The sequence below is a fragment of the Leopardus geoffroyi genome, chromosome B1, assembly GCF_018350155.1.
Source record: "Leopardus geoffroyi isolate Oge1 chromosome B1, O.geoffroyi_Oge1_pat1.0, whole genome shotgun sequence".
Classification (NCBI taxonomy): Eukaryota; Metazoa; Chordata; class Mammalia; order Carnivora; family Felidae; genus Leopardus; species Leopardus geoffroyi.
Window position 1 is genome coordinate 147,887,863 of NC_059327.1, and position 21,376 is coordinate 147,909,238.

The following is a 21,376-nucleotide window of genomic DNA, read 5'->3' on the forward strand; positions in this document are numbered from 1 at the left end:
TGCTTAAATGAATGAATAAATTAGTACATAAACCAAAAAAATATATCTGCAGACTGTTCTGTGTTTGTGGAACATTCAAATAAGATAATTGAATATATATTAATATAAGATACAATGTATTTAATTTCAGTAATTAGAGAAAAAATGACTGTGAAATTTCTTAACATCTCTGTGAGAAACAAAAATAAAAGTTTCAGAACTTTTACGTAAAAAGACTTGCAATGCCTTTCCAACAAGGAAATGGAAAGTGTAATCATTCTAGAGAATCATGGAAGTCATGAAAGAAATGATGGGGGTGGGTAAGAAGTGATGAGTACAATTTGGAATCTGTCTAAGACTTCAGACTACTAAAAATGTGGTTATACAATAGTGGTCCTGAAACAGACAATCAGAGATTTGATGGACTTTTCATCAACGTTCAACATCAAAGATTGCTGAGGTAGAACTAGCTTTTGGAAAGGAAAAATGTACATTTAGAGGATCAATTTTTTTGTTCATTTCTAAAAACGTGATGTTAGTCCCCACCTCTAACAGAGAAGAATAAATCTTTCTCCTCATTAGAAAAGAGACTCTACCTGCAGAGCCACAGCACATATCTCTGCTCAGCTCTGATCCAAGGAGCAGTACTCTGAGATCCAGGATCCTCAAATTAGGAAAGCACAACTCACTGCTTATCAAACAGACTTAGCTGTGGCTTCCACACACTGGAATGGAAGAAGGCTGTGACATTACTACCAGTTCGCACTCTCTGGGTCTCATGTGTAACTTGTCTTATGTGCTAAGCACAGCTTCTGAACGACCAGTATAACAATCCCCTTTGGGATAAAATTCCAAAATCTTGTGTCATAAACTCGCTTGATACTCCAGTAAGTTTCTTCCCCCAGTTGCTCCCCTAAGGTTCCCCAGAAATTAGAAGAGGCCACAGCAATTGTACTGTGAATACAGACCTGTGGGAAAGGCATACTCTGTAGCCAGCAAATACCCTTCCCCATTTCTAACATCATTCTTAACATAAAGATATGCAGAATGAGAGTCTCCCTAATGAAGGATGTCAGGAATTCATTTTTTCCCCGTAACTTTTAAAATTCTTTTTTTTTTTTTCAACGTTTATTTATTTTTGGGACAGAGAGAGACAGACCATGAACGGGGGAGGGTCAGAGAGAGAGGGAGACACAGAATCTGAAACAGGCTCCAGGCTCTGAGTCATCAGCCCGGAGCCCGACGCGGGGCTCGAACTCATGGACCGCGAGATCGTGACCTGGCTGAAGTCGGACGCTTAACCGACTGCGCCACCCAGGCGCCCCCGTAACTTTTAATCAAATAGGGAAATGAGCTAAGTAGAAGACATAGCATTGAGATTAAGCATATAGACTCTGGAACCAAACTACCTAGGTTTGGATCCAAACTCTGCTACTTTTATGCTGTATGACCTGAGACAAGTTAATTACCCTTTCTGTGTCTCAAGTTCCCCACCTGAAAAACAGGATGGTGATGATCATTATAGAGGCTAAAATACAAGGTTTAAATTAGTTTTAAAATTGCCAGCCCTTACCAGCAAAACCTGACTAGCTTCTAAGAAAGAAAGTACTCACAGATATTGGCCCTAAGAGCCCCTATATGTTGAAAATATATAAGGTAGGAAAGAAAAAGGCCAAAAGTTCTGCACGTATTACTTCAGTGAATTTAGTAGCTTTGGTAATGAGAACATAAAGGTGTACCTTTCTGGGAAACAGCCAATAAAAGAACAGGGCAAAATAAACCTTTTTAGTCTCACTTTAATACGGGAGGGGAGAAAACATCAGGAAATCAACCTGCATTACAGATGAATAGATTATGATTCTAAGTAATAACTAACCTAGTTTCATCACAAAAGAGAACCTGGAGAAAAATGAAAGAAAGGGACAGGGAGACAGGAAATAAGGGAGAGAAAGAAAAACTGTCAAATTAATCCAATCACCTTTGTCAGAACAGAAGGCCTGTAGATCAAAGCCAAGTTAATGCCTCTAATCTGCCTTGATTTTTTTTTTCCTCTTTTTTTATTCTGCCCTCTGGTTAGAATGTGTTTTGGATTTTTTTTTTTTTTTCAAAAAAAAAACCAAAAATACCCACTCCCACCGCCAGCACCCACAGCACACATCACGTACACATCACCACAACCAAATGATTGTTGAGCCTGAACCTGGCCTCAGAGCAGCCACTGTCTATCAATCAAAGATGATGTATGAGAGGACACTTCGCCATGCCTGGCTAAACAGTCAACTCTCAGTTTGCCTTTCATGTCACTTTGGGTCCAATCTGTGTGTCCAACCAGTCTCCTACAACACCCCAGAAGTGTCTGGTGACAGAAGAACATACCTGCTCAGTTTTGCACCAAGCTCAGCCAGGAGTCCCAGTGTCACAAGCAAGCTCAGAGGTGTTTATTGCTGCTGTCACAGTTCATCTGCTAACCCGTGTCCCAGAAGATGGGCAATGGCAAGAACAGAAACCTACCCTGGCCCCGTTCAGGAATGAATTTAAGAATTTCCGGAGAAGGACCACAACCTCAGCAGAAGGTAAACAGAATTTTGTGATTATGGGTAGGAAGACATGACTCTCTCTTCCCTAGAAGAGCTGACCTTTAAAGGACAGAATTAATCCAGTTCTAAGTAGAGAACTCAAGGAACCTTCACAAGGAGCTCATTTTCTAGCCAAAAGTCTGGATGATGACTTAAAACGTATTAAGCAATCAGAATTAACAAAGAAGTGGACGTGGTTTGGACAGTGGGAGGCAGTTCTGCTTATAAGGAAACTATGGACAAGCCAGGCCATCCTAGACTAGCTGTAACAAGAATCATGCAGGAATTTGAAAGCAACACATTTTTTCCATTAATCGATTTGGAGAAATGTAAACTTCTCCCAGAATACCCAGGTGTTCTTTCTGGTGTCCAGGAGGAAAAAATTGTTATGTATAAATTTGAAGTGTATAAAGATAACAATTAATGTGAATGTGTTTTCTGATTTACTTCAAGTTGCTCCCTCTCCCCTCTAATTATATATTTTAATATTAGGAAAAAAAGACTTTGGTTGACTTTAGAACAATGGGTAATTATTTCTTTTTTTCCCCTTAATCTTTTTTAATTTGTTTATTTTTTAATTTACATCCAAGTTAGTTAGCATATAGTGCAACAATGATTTCAGGAGTAGATTCCTTAATTCCCCTTACCCATTTAGCCCATCCTCCTCCCACAACCCCTCCAGCAACCCTCTGTTTGTTCTCCATATTTAAGAGTCTCATGTTTTGTCTCCCTCCCTGTTTTTACATTACTTTTGCTTCCCTTCCCCTATGTTCATCTGTTTTGTATCTTAAAGTCCTCATATGAGTGAAGTCATATGATATTTGCCTTTCTCTGACTAATTTCGCTTAGCATAATACCCTCTCTTTCCATCCATGTAATTACAAATGGCAAGATTTCATTCTTTTTGATTGCAGAGTAATACTCCATTATATATATATACACAACATCGTCTTTAACTGGATAATTATTTCTAAGCAATGTGTTTTATTTATTAATCTTAATCTTAACTAGACTATAATTAAGATTAATCTTAACTAGATTATGCCAAATACCATTTGTGGAACTTTTCTTGTTATCACTGTCTGAATACTCATCAAGGATGAGCACCTGCCTAGGGTAGCACATCTACCAAGACACCAAAGGGGGAGAATCCCCAGATAGCATGGGTTGAAACCACGACCTTTAAAGATAGGAGCAAGACAGATCTGTGCAAAAGTCTGAAGTAAATTATACATAGAAGAGCTAGAACTCAGATATTAACAGAAAATTAGATCAAAGTAGGGACATGAATTACTCTATGTATATCACACTTCTGAAAAAAAAGTTCTGTTCGCTCAAATAGGAAATCAGTGAGTTGAGAACTCCAGTATAATCCATATGGATAGTGAAGAAGCAGGTAGGAGACCATCCTTTGAAGGTTAAAAGATAAGGTCTGAGATATCTAAAAACTCTGTTTCTGATCTTGGGTGAGATTCCATGAGACACTGCAATATAGAACAGGCTTCTCTTCACAAAAAAAGAATAATAACAGGCATATGGCTAAAATTAAAAATTCAAAGGCATAATGAAGTGAAAATGGATAATGCTAGCAACCAAAATTAGTAATTAGAAACTAAACTTCACAAAATTATCAAATTAAAATTAAAACATGTTTTATCCATCATGTTAGCAAAGACTTTAATTGTTAGATACCCAAAGAAATAGCCTTTTCTTCCTTGTAAACTTATATAAACTTTATAGAGTGTAAGTTAGCAATATCAATTAAAAATCAAAATATTCTGGGTTTGGAGCCAGAACTTCTGCTTCTAGAAATTAATCTTGAACAAAGAGATGGACCCAAGAGTATTTGTGGCACCATTTTTTTTTTTTTAGCTTGGAAGCAGCCCAGCTGTTGATCAGTAAAGAAACAATGGAAGGAAGGAAGGAAGGAAGGAAGGAAGGAAGGAAGGAAGGAAGGAAGGGAGGGAGGGAGGGAGGGAGGGAGGGAGGGAGGGAGGGAGGGAGGGAGGGAGGAAAGAATATACCTGCTCATCTTCAGATCTTTTTTTTCATTTTTCCTGTCTATTTATAGTCTTTTCTCTCCTCTCTATCTAACTCTGACTCAATTTCCAAGGCCCAGCTGAAAATTCTATCTTTTCTAATAACTTATATTAACCATTCACAGAAACATGAATCTCTCCTTTATTCAAACCATAACAACACTTTGCCTGAATTATCATTTGGGCACCAACAAATATGTATCCTGGCCATTATTCCCAAACTTTTGTTGATGTGACCTCTCTCAAAACTAATCACCAAGCTCCTGGAAGACAGAGTTTTGTCTATGTACTTTCCTTAAAGACCAACAAAGTTCCACGTACTTAATCATCACTTGAAATATTAATGAGTTAGATATGGATGAATAAACCCTGGACATTTTCAAGTACATGAAGACATAACCATCTGCAAAAGGAAGCCTCCATTAAGAGCTTTGACATGGAAAATACCTCAGTTTTAGAAGCTGTCCTTCTTCCACCCTCCCCTTAATCCATCTTTGCAGTAGCTTGCGCAGGGACCAAAATACAGTCACCGTTTCCTACTGAGTAAGCTGCAAATAAAAGAATGAACACTTCGACCAAGCTATTTTCCTCTGGTAGATGTAATCTCTTCCTACCCTGAGGGACCACAACATCTAATCTGCACTTTTATTAAGACATTTACTATCCACCACTTTGTGTGTTATCCATTGCTGTACTTGGTCTTTGCACCTCTACTAAGCCAACCACCTGCTTCTTCACTCACCTAAGCTATTCTTGGTGCCCACCTTGTGCACAGTCAAGTTATACAAAAAAAAAAAAAAAAAAAAAAAGAGAGAGAGAGAGAGAGAGAGAGAATGGATATATGAATAAGAAAATGAATGGAAGAATAAACAATATATATTCTGCCCCAGTTTCTGACAAAAAAAAAAAAAAAACACTTTCTTTCTTTGTTCCTTTCCTCTGCTTCCCTGAGGCTTAGCAATAATTAAAATATAGTTTTACATTCTCATTTGATAACTTAATATTTATTAGTTTTTAGTGTATGAGACACTATGTTATTTGTTGAGAGTATACAAAATATTTTTGAGATAAGGTCCCTAACATTGGGGAACGATGGGGAAAATGCTATCATTAAGAATGTAATATGGGGGCGCCTGGGTGGCGCAGTCGGTTAAGCGTCCGACTTCAGCCAGGTCACGATCTCGCGGTCCGTGAGTTCGAGCCCCGCGTCGGGCTCTGGGCTGATGGCTCAGAGCCTGGAGCCTGTTTCCGATTCTGTGTCTCCCTCTCTCTCTGCCCCTCCCCCGTTCATGCTCTGTCTCTCTCTGTCCCAAAAATAAATAAACGTTGAAAAAAAAATTAAAAAAAAAAAAAAAGAATGTAATATGCAGTTACCAACATTTTTGAATGGTTAAATTGTACCAGGCACTGTGTTAAGTGTCCTTCAGTTATTATCTCTTTTATTTTACACAAAAATAAGAATTATCTGCTGTTATCAGTATCTTGTATTACTCATATTACAGGCAGGGAAACTGAGTATTTAAGAGACTAAGGGACTTCCCCAAGATCACACAACTAGTAAGTGATATAACCTCAACCCCGCCTGTGTTATTTCCAAGCCCACTTTTTAGTCACCATTCTCTAAAAGATGACCTCATTTTTTTAAAAAAGTGCTACATGAACAGTACAGATAGTAAATATACTGAATTTCAGAAGAGGCAGAAATCATAATGGCATATGAAATAGTCCTAAAGTAAATTAACTGAACATTTGGTTCATTATCCACCAAAAGGCAGTTTGTGAATGTGCCCTTTTGTTTTTGGTCTGGAAAACATCCCACTGTGGCCACCCTACAGGCTACCAAAAAAAATTTTTTTAATAGAAATAATGATGATAATGAACAATTCATACTGAGCATGACAAGTTTACATGCAAATTCCCTTCTGCGGGTTAAATGAAGACCTATTGATTTTGTATTTTCTCCTTGGCAAAATTCACCATCTGGTAAAGTCTTAGCTCTCAAACCAAAGTAATAAAAAGAAATTACTTTTTATTTCTTTGAGTTATCAATGTGCTATCACCAACTGGCTTACATAATTATCATATTATATTTCTCTCCATTCAGAGTTAAAAGTTTGTAGGTCAACACCATGGCTGCTAAAACTTCCACAATTTATCTAATTATTAGACCATAGTAATAATCTAAAAATACACTTAAACGTATATATAAAATCCTCAAACTTCAATTCCACATCCCTAACTGTAAGAACTGAGAAATCGCTAAATAAAGCTACATATACAAATAAATCTTTAAAATACACACATGCATTGTAGTGGCTATCGGTTACTTTTGCCCATTCAGTACCCTTAATCTCTTTTTCTGATAACAGCATCCCACTTGCCTTTGAAAAACCATTTTTATACTTAGAAGTTCAATGAGGATGAATCACTCCCTGTGACCCAGGTCTGGAGAATGAGAATGTCACAAATCTTAGCCACAGCAATTAATTTTTGACTGGACACTTTACCTAATCCAGGACAATCAGAGTAAATAAGTGGCAGCCTTTTGTTGGAATTTCCAGGAAATAAATTTTCACTTTATGCTAAGGTGCCTATAATGGCAATAAACACTTTGAGTGGGGAGGACGATCTTGCAACTCTAAGGGAAGAGTCTGCCTGAGAATAAAATAAACATGGAAGAACTCAGAACCAAGGCAGAGACAGGTTACTGGTGCCATTATTTAAGCACCTAGATTCAGCCATGCCTAAAGACAGGTACTTTTCAATCTTACAGGACAACTCCCTTTTACCTTACAGTAATCTGAGACCATTTTTTTTTTGGTCACTTGCAACCAAAAGTGTCCTGATATATATGTCTGTGATTCCATTTTAACGGGTCAGAGTGGAACTAATTCATATAAGCCATCCACATATTAGCATCTTCAAATTAATTGCATTGAAGAACCTGTTTTTATAGAATCCAGGTTTTCTTGGAGTGATCTATACAAGGCATCTAGACTTTCTCCATGCCTTCACATACCTCCACCCCAATAAATCCAGAAAATGACTATTGATTTACATGCTGGCAGGCTCTAGACAGGTAAATTAGATGGTTACTTTTTCTGTTTCAAATTAGCTAAGAAATTGAAACAGCCAAATAGCATTTATTGAGATGAATAATTTTTTTAAATACTTAGGTATCCATGTATTAATAAACTCCCACACATGAAAAACTGTCAATTATCACAATTATCCTTAATGTGCCATGACATTATTATTCAGCTATAGAAAGTCAATGGTGCGAGGAGCCTGGATTTCAGAACACTACCAAACTATGTGATTTAGAAGCAGAGTAAGTTCCATTTCAGCTAGCAAAAGGCGATTAAGAACTAGAGTTTGCTGAGACATTTTTGGAAAACAGCTGTGTCCTTAGCCTTTCTTTTTCAAAATATTGAGAAAAATAACTTACCTAGAGTTTACATTACAAAATGTTATCATGACCCAAGTCATAAATATAAGATACCCAAAATTCTTTAGGACAAAAAGGTGGTAGCCCATACATCCCCCAGCTTATCCTGTCTTCCTCCTTTATAATTTCTGCCAACATAGTGGGTTGGAAAAAATGAGAACTAGGCTCCCTGTCAGTAGTGTTAAATGTAGTGCTAAGCCATTTACAAAGAATTAGTCTCAGTGATAGTCTTAGCAGTCAAATAAATTTTATGTATGAAATTCCAGACTTTTTGGTCTGCCAAGTCTTTTATTAACTATTCCAATTATATTAATTATATTATTAATATTATTTCAATATTTCAAGAATCTCTACCAGAAAAACATAAAATTCAAATCAGTCATTTTGGGGTTTTGGCAGCCTCAAAAGTGACCTAAACCAAGTAACTGTTATGGACCGAATTGTGTCCCCCAAAATTTATGGACTGAAATCCTAACCCCCATTATGATAGAATTTGGAGATGGGGCTTTGGGAGGTAACTAGGTTTAGAGGAGGTTATGAGGGTGGGGCCCTCATGATGGGATGGGTGCTCTTATAAGAAGAGATACCAGAGACTTGCTTCCTTTTTCTACCCTGTGAGGACACAGTGATAAGGCTGCCACCCACAAGCCAGGTACTTCATCAGGGAACCAAATCACCTAGCACCTTGATCTTGTACTTTCAGCCTCTAGAAGTGTGAGAAATAAGTTCCTATTGTTTAAGCCATCCAGTCTGTGGCATTCTGTTATGGCAGCTGTCATGGATTAATATAATAACTAAACTAACTAACGATGAAACTCAACTTTTTGACTTGTTTCTGGGCGTTTCTTTCCACAATATCTTTTCCACAATATCATTTTCCTTATTTCATTTAAGCCAAGTTTGCATGGTATTCATGAGCCTTTTGGGGGAAGACAGGCTCAGAGAAACCAATTTCATAGACTCTGCCCCAGCTGCATATTACAAGAATGCATGCCCACTAATAAATCCACCTGCCAAGTATTTGTTGGGTCTGCAAGGGATATTTCACACATACTACTTTTGGCTCCCGCCCCACCGTTGATGTCCTCTGTCTGCAAAAGCACCTGGAAAGGCACCACATTAAAGACACTGTCGCCAGGGCACCAGTGTGGCAATGTCAATACCCTGCCAAGGAATTAAGTTCCCGAAGTCCCCCAGGATGTGATCCCTAAGGCACCAAAGCAACACAGTGGTTAAAAAAAAAAAAAAAAAGGCAGGTGACCAAGAAGTCTAGATGAAATACCATGACAGACAAGATGATAAGGATTTGGTAAGTCAGTACAGAGTTCAGGATGTTGTTCTGCCCCTGCTTGAGTCCTAAATTATCTTTTGATACACACCATATATCAGGAAATTTCCAGAAGAAGAGAAAAGGACATACTCAAGTAAGGAAGAGGAATTCCTATGACCACGTGCATCTACCCACGTTTACCAACCAGGGTATTAAAATTACAAGTTACCTAATGCCTTATGGATCTGAATAAAAATGAACTTCTGGCTCTTGTGTTTAGCTTTTTTCCTAGTCTTTTGTTCAGATCAAATCATTTTCCCCAAAGACCTGGCTATACCCAAACTTTCTTTCAGTCAATCAATAAATTCTTCATAAATTCTTGCCTGTCTATCCCAGTTATAATTGGGTTTCTAGCACTCTCAACCCAAAGGCTTACTGTTTTATATAGTGCATACAGAAAAAAAACACCAGAACAATATACACCAAATGTCAACAATTATTATCCCTGGATGATGGGATTATAGAGGATTCTTATTTTACTCATTTTGCTTCTGTGTAATTAACAAATTTTCTAAAATTAACATTAATGTCATTATTATAAGGCAAATAAACCAATTAAGGTATCTTTAATTGCTAACTTGAGGACAGTCATGTCAAATTAGAGCCAAACACTTCTCTACCATACTTGAAACTACAGAGTCTCGATTATCTTTCTTAAATGTCCAAAACAAACACAACGTGCCAGCAATGCCTTTATTGCGGCCTACAGATTCCAACAGCCAATTCTGAACCATGTAACAGGACTGGCCATGGTTCTGAAAGCTAGCAGCCATACTTATCTAAAAATAATCCCATGGACACAGAAGAATGGACATGAGGAGAGGGGCTTCACGCAGGTGGCACGGGAAGGTAAGATGCTTTCTGTACATAGTAACTCACCCATTAATTAAGATGGTAAAGAATATGGCCACCCAGCCACCTATTCCTAAAAGACCTAAAAGTTCCTAATGCATGTCACAGCTCTCATCTCCATTTTCCTTTAATTTCTTACTCCCTACTCCTCCACTTCTCTTTGCTCTGCCAGAACTGTCCACGATAAGGTTTACATGATGAATCACTCCGCTTAAGAGTGAACACATCAGCAGTTTCTCCAGGTTCAACTCAGAACAATTATCAGCACAATTTATACCCTGAGGTTTCTAAAGTCAGACTCAATTTTCATCAACATTAGGAAATCTTCAAGATTCCCAAAATAAACTCTACAGATTTGCTCAAGTGCAGCTACTTTCTATACAAAGTAGCTAAATTTATTGTTCCAAAATTAGTGTCACAACCACCACGCTAATGCTGCCATTAGAGGCCTCCACAAGCCAAGAAGACATCCTCCCCTCCTGCAGACTGTCTTTCAAAATGCATAAAAGGATAAAGGCACCAAGCTTTAAAGAATCTTCAGAATTTCTGACTTCACCCCTACATTGCCAAAAAATTCTACCCATCTTTCCTGGATAGCAATATTGAGAAAATGTGATTCAAAATAAAATCCCATTTTAAAAGGGGAGAGAGGGGAATGCAGCAATCAAGGAAACATTGCATAGGCCCTGGTTCTTTCTAAAGAAAAAATGGTCACATTTCTCACAGATATATCAATGGTCTAAGGATTCTGACAGAACTCTGAACATAATACAGAAATGTCAATAAGATTCTCCAATGAGCGTTTCTGCCTTATACAAGTCTGCTCTGGGCTGAGGATCCAAAATTAGTGGCAGTGAGCCCAATCTCTCTTAATTACATTCTCAGTGAAGAAAAAAATTAACAGGTCCTCCAACACTATCCACTTGACATTTATAGTTTTAGTGTTCTCAGACAACATAATTCTTCATTTACCTTGTTTTATCTGCCCGAAAGACTGCATTAGGAAAGCCAACCGGCAACACATACGTCCATTAGCCAGCAATGACCTCAAAACTACACCAGAATCTAGAAGCCTACTTGTAAAACTTGAGTTCAACTACTTCAAAAATGGCACAGGAATAACAAGAGCCTAATGAACATAAACAACTAAGTTTTCGTGCTATTTCATTAAGTACTTTTCCAAAATATCAACAGGCATTTGCTAAATCCATTTTCAGTAAATAATAAAATGGAATCAGATTAGTTTCTAGAACTGTATTTTAGAATAGAGGAACATCATTTGTTAGATCAGTGAACTTCCTTTTCAACTACCCACATAGCTAAACCACACAAAGCTGATGACCAACACAGATCAGAGTGTGTATGTGGGCTGGTTAGGGTCTCTGATTTCCTCTGAAGGTGTGCTATGAACAATCTCCGTACTTCACAGAGTAATATCAATAAAAGTAAGGGAATCACCCTCTTCAATGCAATTTATAGTTGAAGTTTTACTATAATTTTCCCATCCAACATTTCTTTATCCTTTATTAAAAAAAAACCTGTGCATAACACTTTGAGTCATCTAAAGATAACCTCGGTTCATCAGGGAAGTAAATGAGAGCCACTTCAAAAGAGATTCATTATTAACAGCTTCCTGTTCAGAAAGGACAGGCAAAGAACTTTGTCACTTCTAAAGCTTATGGTGGATTGTGTAAGGTATAGCTATTCCTTAACTGGGTGTAGAATTTCCAATTAATTAAATATCAATCATAAAACTTAAGAGTTCCTTTGCCTTCCCAGACAACTCTTTCTTTAGATCAATCACAAATTAGTTTAATCTGGTTTAGAAATAACATTTGTCAATTTATCACACTCTTTAAGAACTATATAAGCTGAAATCTGTCTTTCCTAGAACTCTGCTTATAAAATGCTTTAGTATCCTTCTAAAGCAGAGATTAGACATTCATCTGAAAACTGTCCAAATCCCTCTGCTGCCTTCCTTATGTGGGAAAAAGCTGCTAGCAAGCGGGGATCATTGGGATTTGGTTATGAAGAATGAGACAGGAAACTTCTAGTAAGGTAATAGAAGGTACTCTGGGCCTGAAAGGCAAGAAAAGCCAAAATCCATAAGTGAAAGCCAAAGTACACATGCCAAAGCCACCAAATATAAACAGCAAACCTAAAGGGACCAGAAGGAAGAATCATGGTCAAGTTACCAAGTCAGTAGCATCTAAAGGTCAAGGCAAATATTAAATATAAATACTAAAGTTGTCTAATAATGTGAAAATGCACTTAAGAAGTACTGTTGTTTGGGGGCATGATGGGGAAGTGTTCTCAATAAATTTTAGGAAGGATTCTTATCAATAAGATTCTAAAGACCCTCTAAGCCTTGCTGATATGTTGGCAAAATTCCCTCAAGTGATCAGTAAAGTGTCTGTAGCAGCTGGTTCTCAAAACTTCAGGGGAAATGGATCTTTATAGCTTAGGGAGCATTCATTGATCAGATGGGGTTCTGTATACGCTCTCCTGTCTAGTGATATCACAGGAATTTACTTCTTGAGACAACATGACCCTAAATAAACAGTAATCATGGATGGAGTCATGTTTCATCATGAGTGATTCAATTCTGGAATCAGAATTGTAAGACCTAGATTCTGTGCTCAGCTCGAATTCCATCTGATCAAATCCCCCTTTACCCTTTGACAGCTTTCCCATCTGGCTGACAAATAATAACAACCGGAAGACTGAAGAGATTACAAGACACATCCGTGGATAGTGGAACTGAATTTTGCTCTTCTGCTTTAGAAAAATACTCAGAAATACAAGACAGTGCCATTATATTAAATGATCTGCTAATGTACTATTCATTCCATCACTTTTGATCTCATCTTTCCTTTGAGAAACAGAACAACAAATTTTCAAATGCAAAGATTGAAAAAGCTGAATTTGGCATTTTTGGAGGGATAATCCTTAGCAATAGTCTTACCCTTTGTTTCCCCTATTATTTAGTCAAAGATTTAGTCAAAGTACTAACTAGGAATATTTAGACACTGGCCACATAAAGGAGCTGTAAAATGAATGGACATGTTTACTCTTCCTTTTTCAATGAATTTATTATCAACTATGGAACAAAAATAAACCTCAGTGACAGTGACCTAAAGTTGGTAAAGGCACATAACCAATTCCAAAGATGGGAGTAAGCACAAAGCATTTAAGATGATTAAAAAGCTGAGACCTGGTAGTTGTTGGGGCACCTGGGTGGCACAGTCAATTAAGCATCTGACTTCAGCTCAGCTCAGATCATTATCTCAAGGTCCATGAGGTCGAGCCCCATGTCAGGCTCTGTGCTAACAACTCAGAGCCTGGAGCCTGCTTCAGATTCTGCATCTCCCTCGCTCTCTGCCCCTCCCCCACTCAATGCTCTGTCTCTCATTCTCTGTAAAATAACAAACATAAAATTAAAAACAAAAAAAGCTGAGACTTCACTGAAAGAAGAAAAAAGCATGTGAATAAGGACGGGGATTTCCAAAGACAGAAAGGGAAAGGTATGCATGATGGTTCACAGATAAAAAGAACATGCAGTGAAAAGAACTACGCTAAGTACAAGGGTGACTTACTATGATGAATTTGAGAATTTTATATAGAGCACAAGTTATACTGACAATCATTTACTTTGTCTCTTCAATAGTGTCTGTCTTCAAAACAAATACACAATCAGCAACCCAAGAGATACTCAATAAATATTTAACAATATTGGTTATCTCTGAGCTGCATGCAAAATACATACACATTAAGACTGTTACACCCTAAAATATGCTCACCCAGTGTCTACTCTTGCCTAAGACAGATTTTAGGAAGTGTGATTCTCTATTACAGTAGAACAAAATTCATGTTAAAATAAAACGTGTAAATCAGTCCTTAACCATGCTTCTAAAAAGAGTCTTAATTTTTCAAAATAAGAACCCAAATATTTTTACAGATTCCATTGTTGGTTTACATAAAAATAAATTATACTTATTAAATAAACTCTGAACTTCTGCCTTGTATACTCAAAAAAGAAAACAAAAAAGAAAACTGGCCAATGCCCAGTTCTTATAATGTTATATTCATCTAATCCTACTTTAAAACACACCCAAAAATGCCACCAAATAGTTATTTGTAATCTCAGCTAAGTAAATACCCTAAAAAGAATTCTAAAACTCAATTCCTAATTATTTTTTTCCTGGCCACTAATATAAAATAGGCCCAAGGCAATGGGGTGGCTCAGTTGGTTAAGCATCCAACTCTTGATCTCCTCTCAGGTCATGATCTCGTGGTTTGTGAGTTCGAGCCCCAAGTCAGGCTCTGCCCTGACAGGGAGGAGCCTGCTTGGGATTCTTTCACTCTCCTTCTCTCTCTCTCTGCCCCCCACCCTGCTCGTGCTCTCTCTCTCTCAAAATAAATAAATAAACTTAAAAAAAAAAATAGGCCTGAACATTAAAAATTGGATTCTTTAGACATTAAATATTCTCCTACAGAGTGGTTCATCTGAGTCATATAGATGGCTATGTCCAAGGATTCACTTCAGAAACATCAACTACAATCAATATATTTCTAAAATGTTTGTATGGTATGTCCCACCATGAATAACAATGGGTTAATTTGCCTCTGAAATTAGAATGTGCTGAGTTGAGTCAAAAAAAAAATGTGTCCTTTCACATGCTGAAATCAAGTTCACTTCATAAATGAGTTTCTTTTCTATCCTGAATCTTGTCCTATTTTCAATGATCAAAGACTTTGAGAACAATCGCTTGGCTTACAATCTTATTTGGGATATAATCACATATAAGCAAACTGGGCTGCACAACCCCCTGCAGACTTTTCTTCCAAAGCTTAAACTGCTATCATCCATTATCACAGTATTTCATTATTCTGTCAACTGACCGCCACCTGCAAGTTTCTTCAAAAGTTAGTTACTAATATGGGGTTTACTGAGAAGTCTTCAGCTTGCTTTCTATTTTTTGTGGCCAAGCAGTTTAAACTGTAATATTTGCATTAGTTAGGGCACTTGATCAGAAATACTACTTAATGAGGACATCCATCAGTAAATAGCACCTACTGGGAACATATATTATCTCTTCTAAGAAATACTTCTAGGGGCGCCTGGGTGGTTCAGTCATTTGAGTGTCCAACTCTTGATTTAGGCTCAGGCCACAATCCCAGGCTCAGGGGCTCAACCACCAAGTAGGGTTCCACGCTGACACTTAAGATTCTCTCTCTCTCTCTCTCTCTCTCTCTCTCTTTCTCTCTCTCCCTGACCCTCTCCCTCACTCATGCTCTCTCTTTCTCCCTCAATAAGAAAGAAAGAAAGAAAGAAAGAAAGAAAGAAAGAAAGAAGCAAAGAAAGAAAGAAGCAAAGAAAGAAAGAAGGAAAGAAAGAAAGAAAGAAAGAAAGAAAGAAAGAAAGAAAGAAAGAACACTTTCTATACACTCCTATACACTCCATATACTCCTATAACCTAAGGACTATTATGTCTATATTCAAATGAAATACATTCTAGGAAGTTACATATATTACCCAAAGTACAAATATAGTAATTGGGGGATCTAGACTTAAAATGTAGGTATAGATTTGGCTGACCCTAAAGTCCACACTCTTTTTACTATAGCATGCCTCCCCACTTCAAATTCTATTTCTACTGCATTTTAAAACACTGGGCACCCTTCACAGCCCATGCTCCATATCTCAAAAACATATCTGGTCATTTGAACTCCTTGAAAGTGAGTGATGTTAAAATCTTGATAACAACCTTTATTTTTCTTTTCTGTAAAGTAACCAAGCACTACACACACACACACACACACACACACACACACACACACATATATATATGCATATATATGTTTAATGTTTATTTCTTATTAAGAGACAGAGCGTGGGCAGAGAGAGAAGGAGACACAGAATCGGAAGCAGACTCCAGGCTCTGACCTGTCAGCACAGAGCCCGACGCGGCGCTCGAACTCACTAACCGCAAGATCATGACCTGAGCTGAAGTCGTATGCTTAACCGACTGAGCCACCCAGGCACCCTACCAAGCACTCTATATTACCAAATGCCTTCAATGAGTGTTAAAATGTTCCTACATTAAGCTTGGGATGGAGCTATTATTCCTTTACTTTTCAACAAGCCATCCATTCTATTTCTTTTAATTTATTTTCCTCTGATTCTAAATGGCTTTAAGAGCTGTCTAAATCCATTCCAGAGCTCAAACAACTTTGCCTATAAACTTGTCAGTTTTAACTTTGGAAGTTACAGATCTGTTTAAGAGTCAGATGAACTGCAGACAAACACAAGCAGAGTTTTGTGTAAAATGAGTTTTGTGGCAACTGCTTTGGAAAAGTATTTTCTTCGAGCGCATCAAACAACTTTCAAGACATATTTAAAAAAAAAAAACAAAAACAACATTCATGGGGGCGCCTGGGTGGCTCAGTTGGTTAAGTGTCCGACTTCAGATCAGGTCGTGATCTCGCATTTCGTGAGTTCAAGCCCTGCATCGGACTCTGTGCTGACAGCTCAGAGCCTGGAGCCTGCTTCCGATTCTGTGTCTCCCTCTCTCTCTGCCCCTACCCTGCTCACGGTCTCATTCTGTCTATCAAAAATAAATGAATGTTAAAAAAAATGTTTTGAAGAGAAACATTCATTCCAGGAATAAAACTACCCTAGGGTTTGCATGGGCCTAAGTTTGAATGATGGGTGTACACTGAAAAATAAGAATAAAATCAACTAACAGTGTATACACACGACCTCAAAAAATCTTAGAAGTTAAAAAAAAAAAGTATCCCATAAAAACTGGCTAAGGAACATAACAATTTTAAGACTGTCAAGGGTCAATAAATGCTTAGAATAATTCAGGACATTAGCTGAAAAAATACCTTTCCACTTTACAGCCCTGTTTAGAGAGCTTTAAAAACACATGTGACTTGTGTTTTAAAATGGCCTATACCACCATGGTGACCAGCTGACCACTTTGCTTTATGGGTCCATTTCCCTAATCTCTGCCATGGTAAAATATGTCAAACAGATGTTTACAGGCACATCTCTTAGCAACATATTTGGTTCCTATTGAAAACATTTGCAGATCTACATTACAAATGCTTGCAGAGTTATTTGCTAAGGTCCAGAAAGGTTCAGAGGGAGGATTTTCTTCTCTACTTCAAGTGCAGCCACTCTGTTTCAGAAGTAAGGCTGTTGGAGAATAAATTGAAGCCCAGTAAATGACATTCTGTCAAAACAATCTGCAAACATTTATTTTGTTGCCACAGTTCAGCTGAAACCAGTTCCTACTGAGATACTGACACTGCTATAACATTGATTCATGCTTTTGTGGCTTCAAAAATTAATAACCGTAACTTTTGTTTTTTAAATGCTCTGGAATTGCCAGCAGTATGCTATCTCCAACTGGCTCTAAATAAAGCAGTTCATGATTTGACTTGTTGTCAAAAACAGGAAAGCATCTCTCTCCAAAGCTTTGGTTCCAAACTAGTTTCTCATGCAACAAAGTAAAGCTAGAGACTGTACTTCTGCCCTTTATGCTCAAGAAGCAGGTGAGAGAGAACTTCAGAGTCCTCAATAATGAAGTCAAAAATTAAGACTTTCAAGGACTTTGTCATCAAATGTATTCCTGAAGTTTAAAATGCCTATGCTACGGTCATTAAATCTTTCAAGATACAAACCAACCTTTAGTCTAATGTGCGTGTTCTTCAAAACTTTAACCAGAGGGGAGAGCTGAGACATCCCCCCAGCCTCAAAATGTCTCTGTAAGTCTCCATGCTGTCTTTAGCCTTTAAAGACTCTCATGGATTTCACATTTAAAAATAATACTTCTGTTCGTTTTATTATAAAAATATTTCTTTGCAAAAATCCAAGCAACAGTGATGTTTCAGGTAAATATCACATGTTTATCCTGCCCTTCACACCACCCAACCCTGGGAGCACCTGGCGCCCAGTCTGAGAAGGAAGTCTTCTCCGCCTTTATTAAAGGTCTAAGTCATTGCCGGCAGTCAGCTCTGCAATGGCTCGACACGTGACAATGACCTAACTGACAAACCATAGTCATAACCAAACTAATCATGATAAAGTAACATAATGACATTCAATATCTCTTATCTATTTTTGTTTTCCCAGGAAACCCGGCTCAAGCCAAAGTCCTTAAACAGTTCAACTTCTCGGCCTTGGTGAGGTGTGAACTATTAACACAGTGATTTGTGACAGGCCAGCTCTGCCTAAATCTATGGTATTTACACGAGTCTTAAGTTTGATGCTACTGAATACAGAATACAGAGAAAAACAAAGAATTCCTTGGGAAAGGGAGGAACCTAAAAAGTCAGCCAAATTTCCAGTCTCTCAAGATTTAGATAGTCATTGTTTGGCTTGACAATTTTATAAATTCCAAAAAAATCAAACCCATTATTATTCAATATATTTGGCTTATCCATTCTCCCTTCAGTAGCATAACTAAGGGTTGACTAAGAATATGCAAAGTACCTGCAGTCTGTGATCCTATCAGGCTATTGGTTCATTCACAAATTTGTAATAGGTATCTATGATGTGCACACACTAGAGTGCTCTGCGTGGGCTCATATCTCGGAATGGAAAAACCCGCATGTCAACAGATAATTATAGTAATTGTGTTAAGTGCTTTTGATTTATTCATTCATCTCAAAAACACTTACTAAGCACCTACTGTGTACTGAGCCCCTACTAGGCACTATGCTAGGGGCTATAACAGATGTTATAGGGGCTATAATGTTGTTTTCTTCCTTAAAGCACTCTGAGAGTCTACAGTTCAATGTGGCTGGAACACAAAGCATGAGAAGAGAGAGGAGACTATAAAAATAGGTATGAGATAAATTGTGAATGGCCCTATATGCTTTGATAAGGCGTTTAGACTTTATCCTATAGTACCAATAGGGAAGTGTTGAAAGCCTCAAGCAGGAAGTGGCAAGACCAGATGTGTATTATAGAAAGCTGTTTAGAGCAATGTCATAGTCGATGGAGTGAAGGAGGGAGGGTATTCAGCAGTTCTTACCACAATGAAGACATTTTTAAAGTTGTGATTAGTAGTCATAAAACCTACTCAAGTTGACTGCTCTTGGCAGCTCAGTATCTTTGTTTTCTTGGCCACACACACCTTGAGAACGTAGCTTCCTGCCGTTCATCTCCTACCATCTGTGGTAAGGCTACCTTCCCTCAAAAGCGTACTCAGCATTTCTTTTGCAAATCTGTTCACAAATGCACTGCTTTCACTTATTAGACAACATCTGATCAGATTACCTTGCTTTCATCTATACTCTTTGCTTTCCTAAAAAATTGTGGCAAATCTAGGTATATAGCATTTCCTGCTACAGCCTAGTACACGACGATATTACTTCTGATGGTGATGGTTTAGGAAGGCAATCCAAAACTCAGACTTCCATTTTCTTAGGTACTTTCATTCTACATTCACCACCGTTAACCCTTGATAATCAGTTACAGTGAAGTATCTTTAAGTGATTTTTCAGATTCTCGAAGGCGATATTTAAAGCAGGCTTTTAGCTAGACAACATCTGAGTTGTGCTCTCCAGTCTTGATCATCAGATTCATCTGAGGTAATTAAAAATACAGATTACCAGGTTCCCGAGTAGATCTGAGGGAAGAGGGGTGACTCAGGAATCTGTCTTTTTAGGAGAAGTCCTCAATGAGGTTAAGAATTAAGCTGGTTTGGTAAAACCCTAGATGGAAGCTACCCTAATGATTTCCTTATCATTAAAGCAGCATTAAGCACATATTTTTCTCTTAAATACTTTAATGAAACTTAGGCAATCACTTTAAGTAATTGCCACCCATTTAATGTTTACTGAAACAGTTTACAACTAATTCACATGCCATTTTCTAAACGCTTCAGGCTTACTTGGCTTTCCTGCTGTGCATTAAGCAGTTTGTTAACCATTAATAAAGAGCGAAGAAAAATCCAAACCTGGAGGTCATTTTAACAGTAAAAGGGGCCGCCAAGAAGCATGATTTGTGATTAGCAAAATACATGTGAGTTCCTTGTGGCATTAACCAGAAACTTATGATCAGTGCTTTAAAGCAAGAACAGGCCATGAATACGCAACCTGTTTCTTAAAATAAGTCACCTTCTCTTTTTGTCCTCTGTCAGTCAGAAAATATACAGGAAAATACTATTTTTGCATTTAACAGGAGTATCTGTGAGGCAGCATTATTGATAAATAAACTCAGGATAAACATATATGTAAATGAAAAATAAAAATTCCTAATATCTAATGTGATTACTGTTCCTTAAATGTAGTCTTCTTTCTAAGTTCTTTGCATTTAATTTTTTTCCATGTAATAATTCTAGGTACCATAATCATCTAGATTTTATAGATGAGGAAACTGAGGCAATGAGAAGTAACCCGTCCAAGGTCAAACGGTCAATAGGTGGCAGAGATAGGAACTGAAACCGGGAAGTCTGACTTCAGGGCATCTGCTTTTAACCACCCTGGTGCACCGACGCTAAGGAAATTACAGGCCTGAACTGTGTTTGACAGAGGTAGAGGAACTATGACAAAAACACTGGAAGGAATGGATCTTCAGAACACCCAGGCTTGCAACTGAGCATCCAATTCACTACTGAGGGCACACCACATGGTACGCGCCACACTCCATGCTTTGGGAAATACTAATACAAAGATGAATAACACATGGTCCCTTCTAATCTTTACTGCTTTTCCATTGCCATCTCTTTCATAAACCTCTCCCTGACTCCAGAGAGATTTAATCAGCATCTTCTGTAAGTACCCCTAGGACTTTGTGTATGTCTCTCATGCACTATTACATCGCTTTTTACACTGCAGGATAATGAAGTCTTGATATGTCTGCCTCTTCTTCCAGTAGGTTGTAAGTTCCATGGAACTTTCTGTGAACAGGGAGCAAGCCTCAGTTCCTTGTCCCATACCTAGATTCTAGTGCAGTATGCCTTGGCACACTGCTATCTCTCAACAGATGTTTGATAAATGAACAATTGAAATACAGAGGGAGGAATGCAGAAGTGAAATAACTTGCTCTACGACTCACAGTACACTTGTGGCAAAGATGAGAAAACAGTCTGTATATCCCAGCCTTACCTAGTCAAAAGTTTGAATATACTATGTG

The 21,376-nt window shown here is 37.8% G+C and overlaps 1 protein-coding gene and 1 pseudogene across 8 annotated transcripts in view; one reads left to right on the top strand and one right to left on the bottom strand.

Moving 5' to 3' along the window:
- The window catches only part of SLC4A4 (solute carrier family 4 member 4), a 345,028-nt gene that overhangs the window by 209,270 nt on the left and 114,382 nt on the right, over positions 1 to 21,376 (bottom strand). The window lies entirely within an intron of this gene.
- On the top strand, positions 2,448 to 3,140 carry LOC123583863 (annotated as a pseudogene).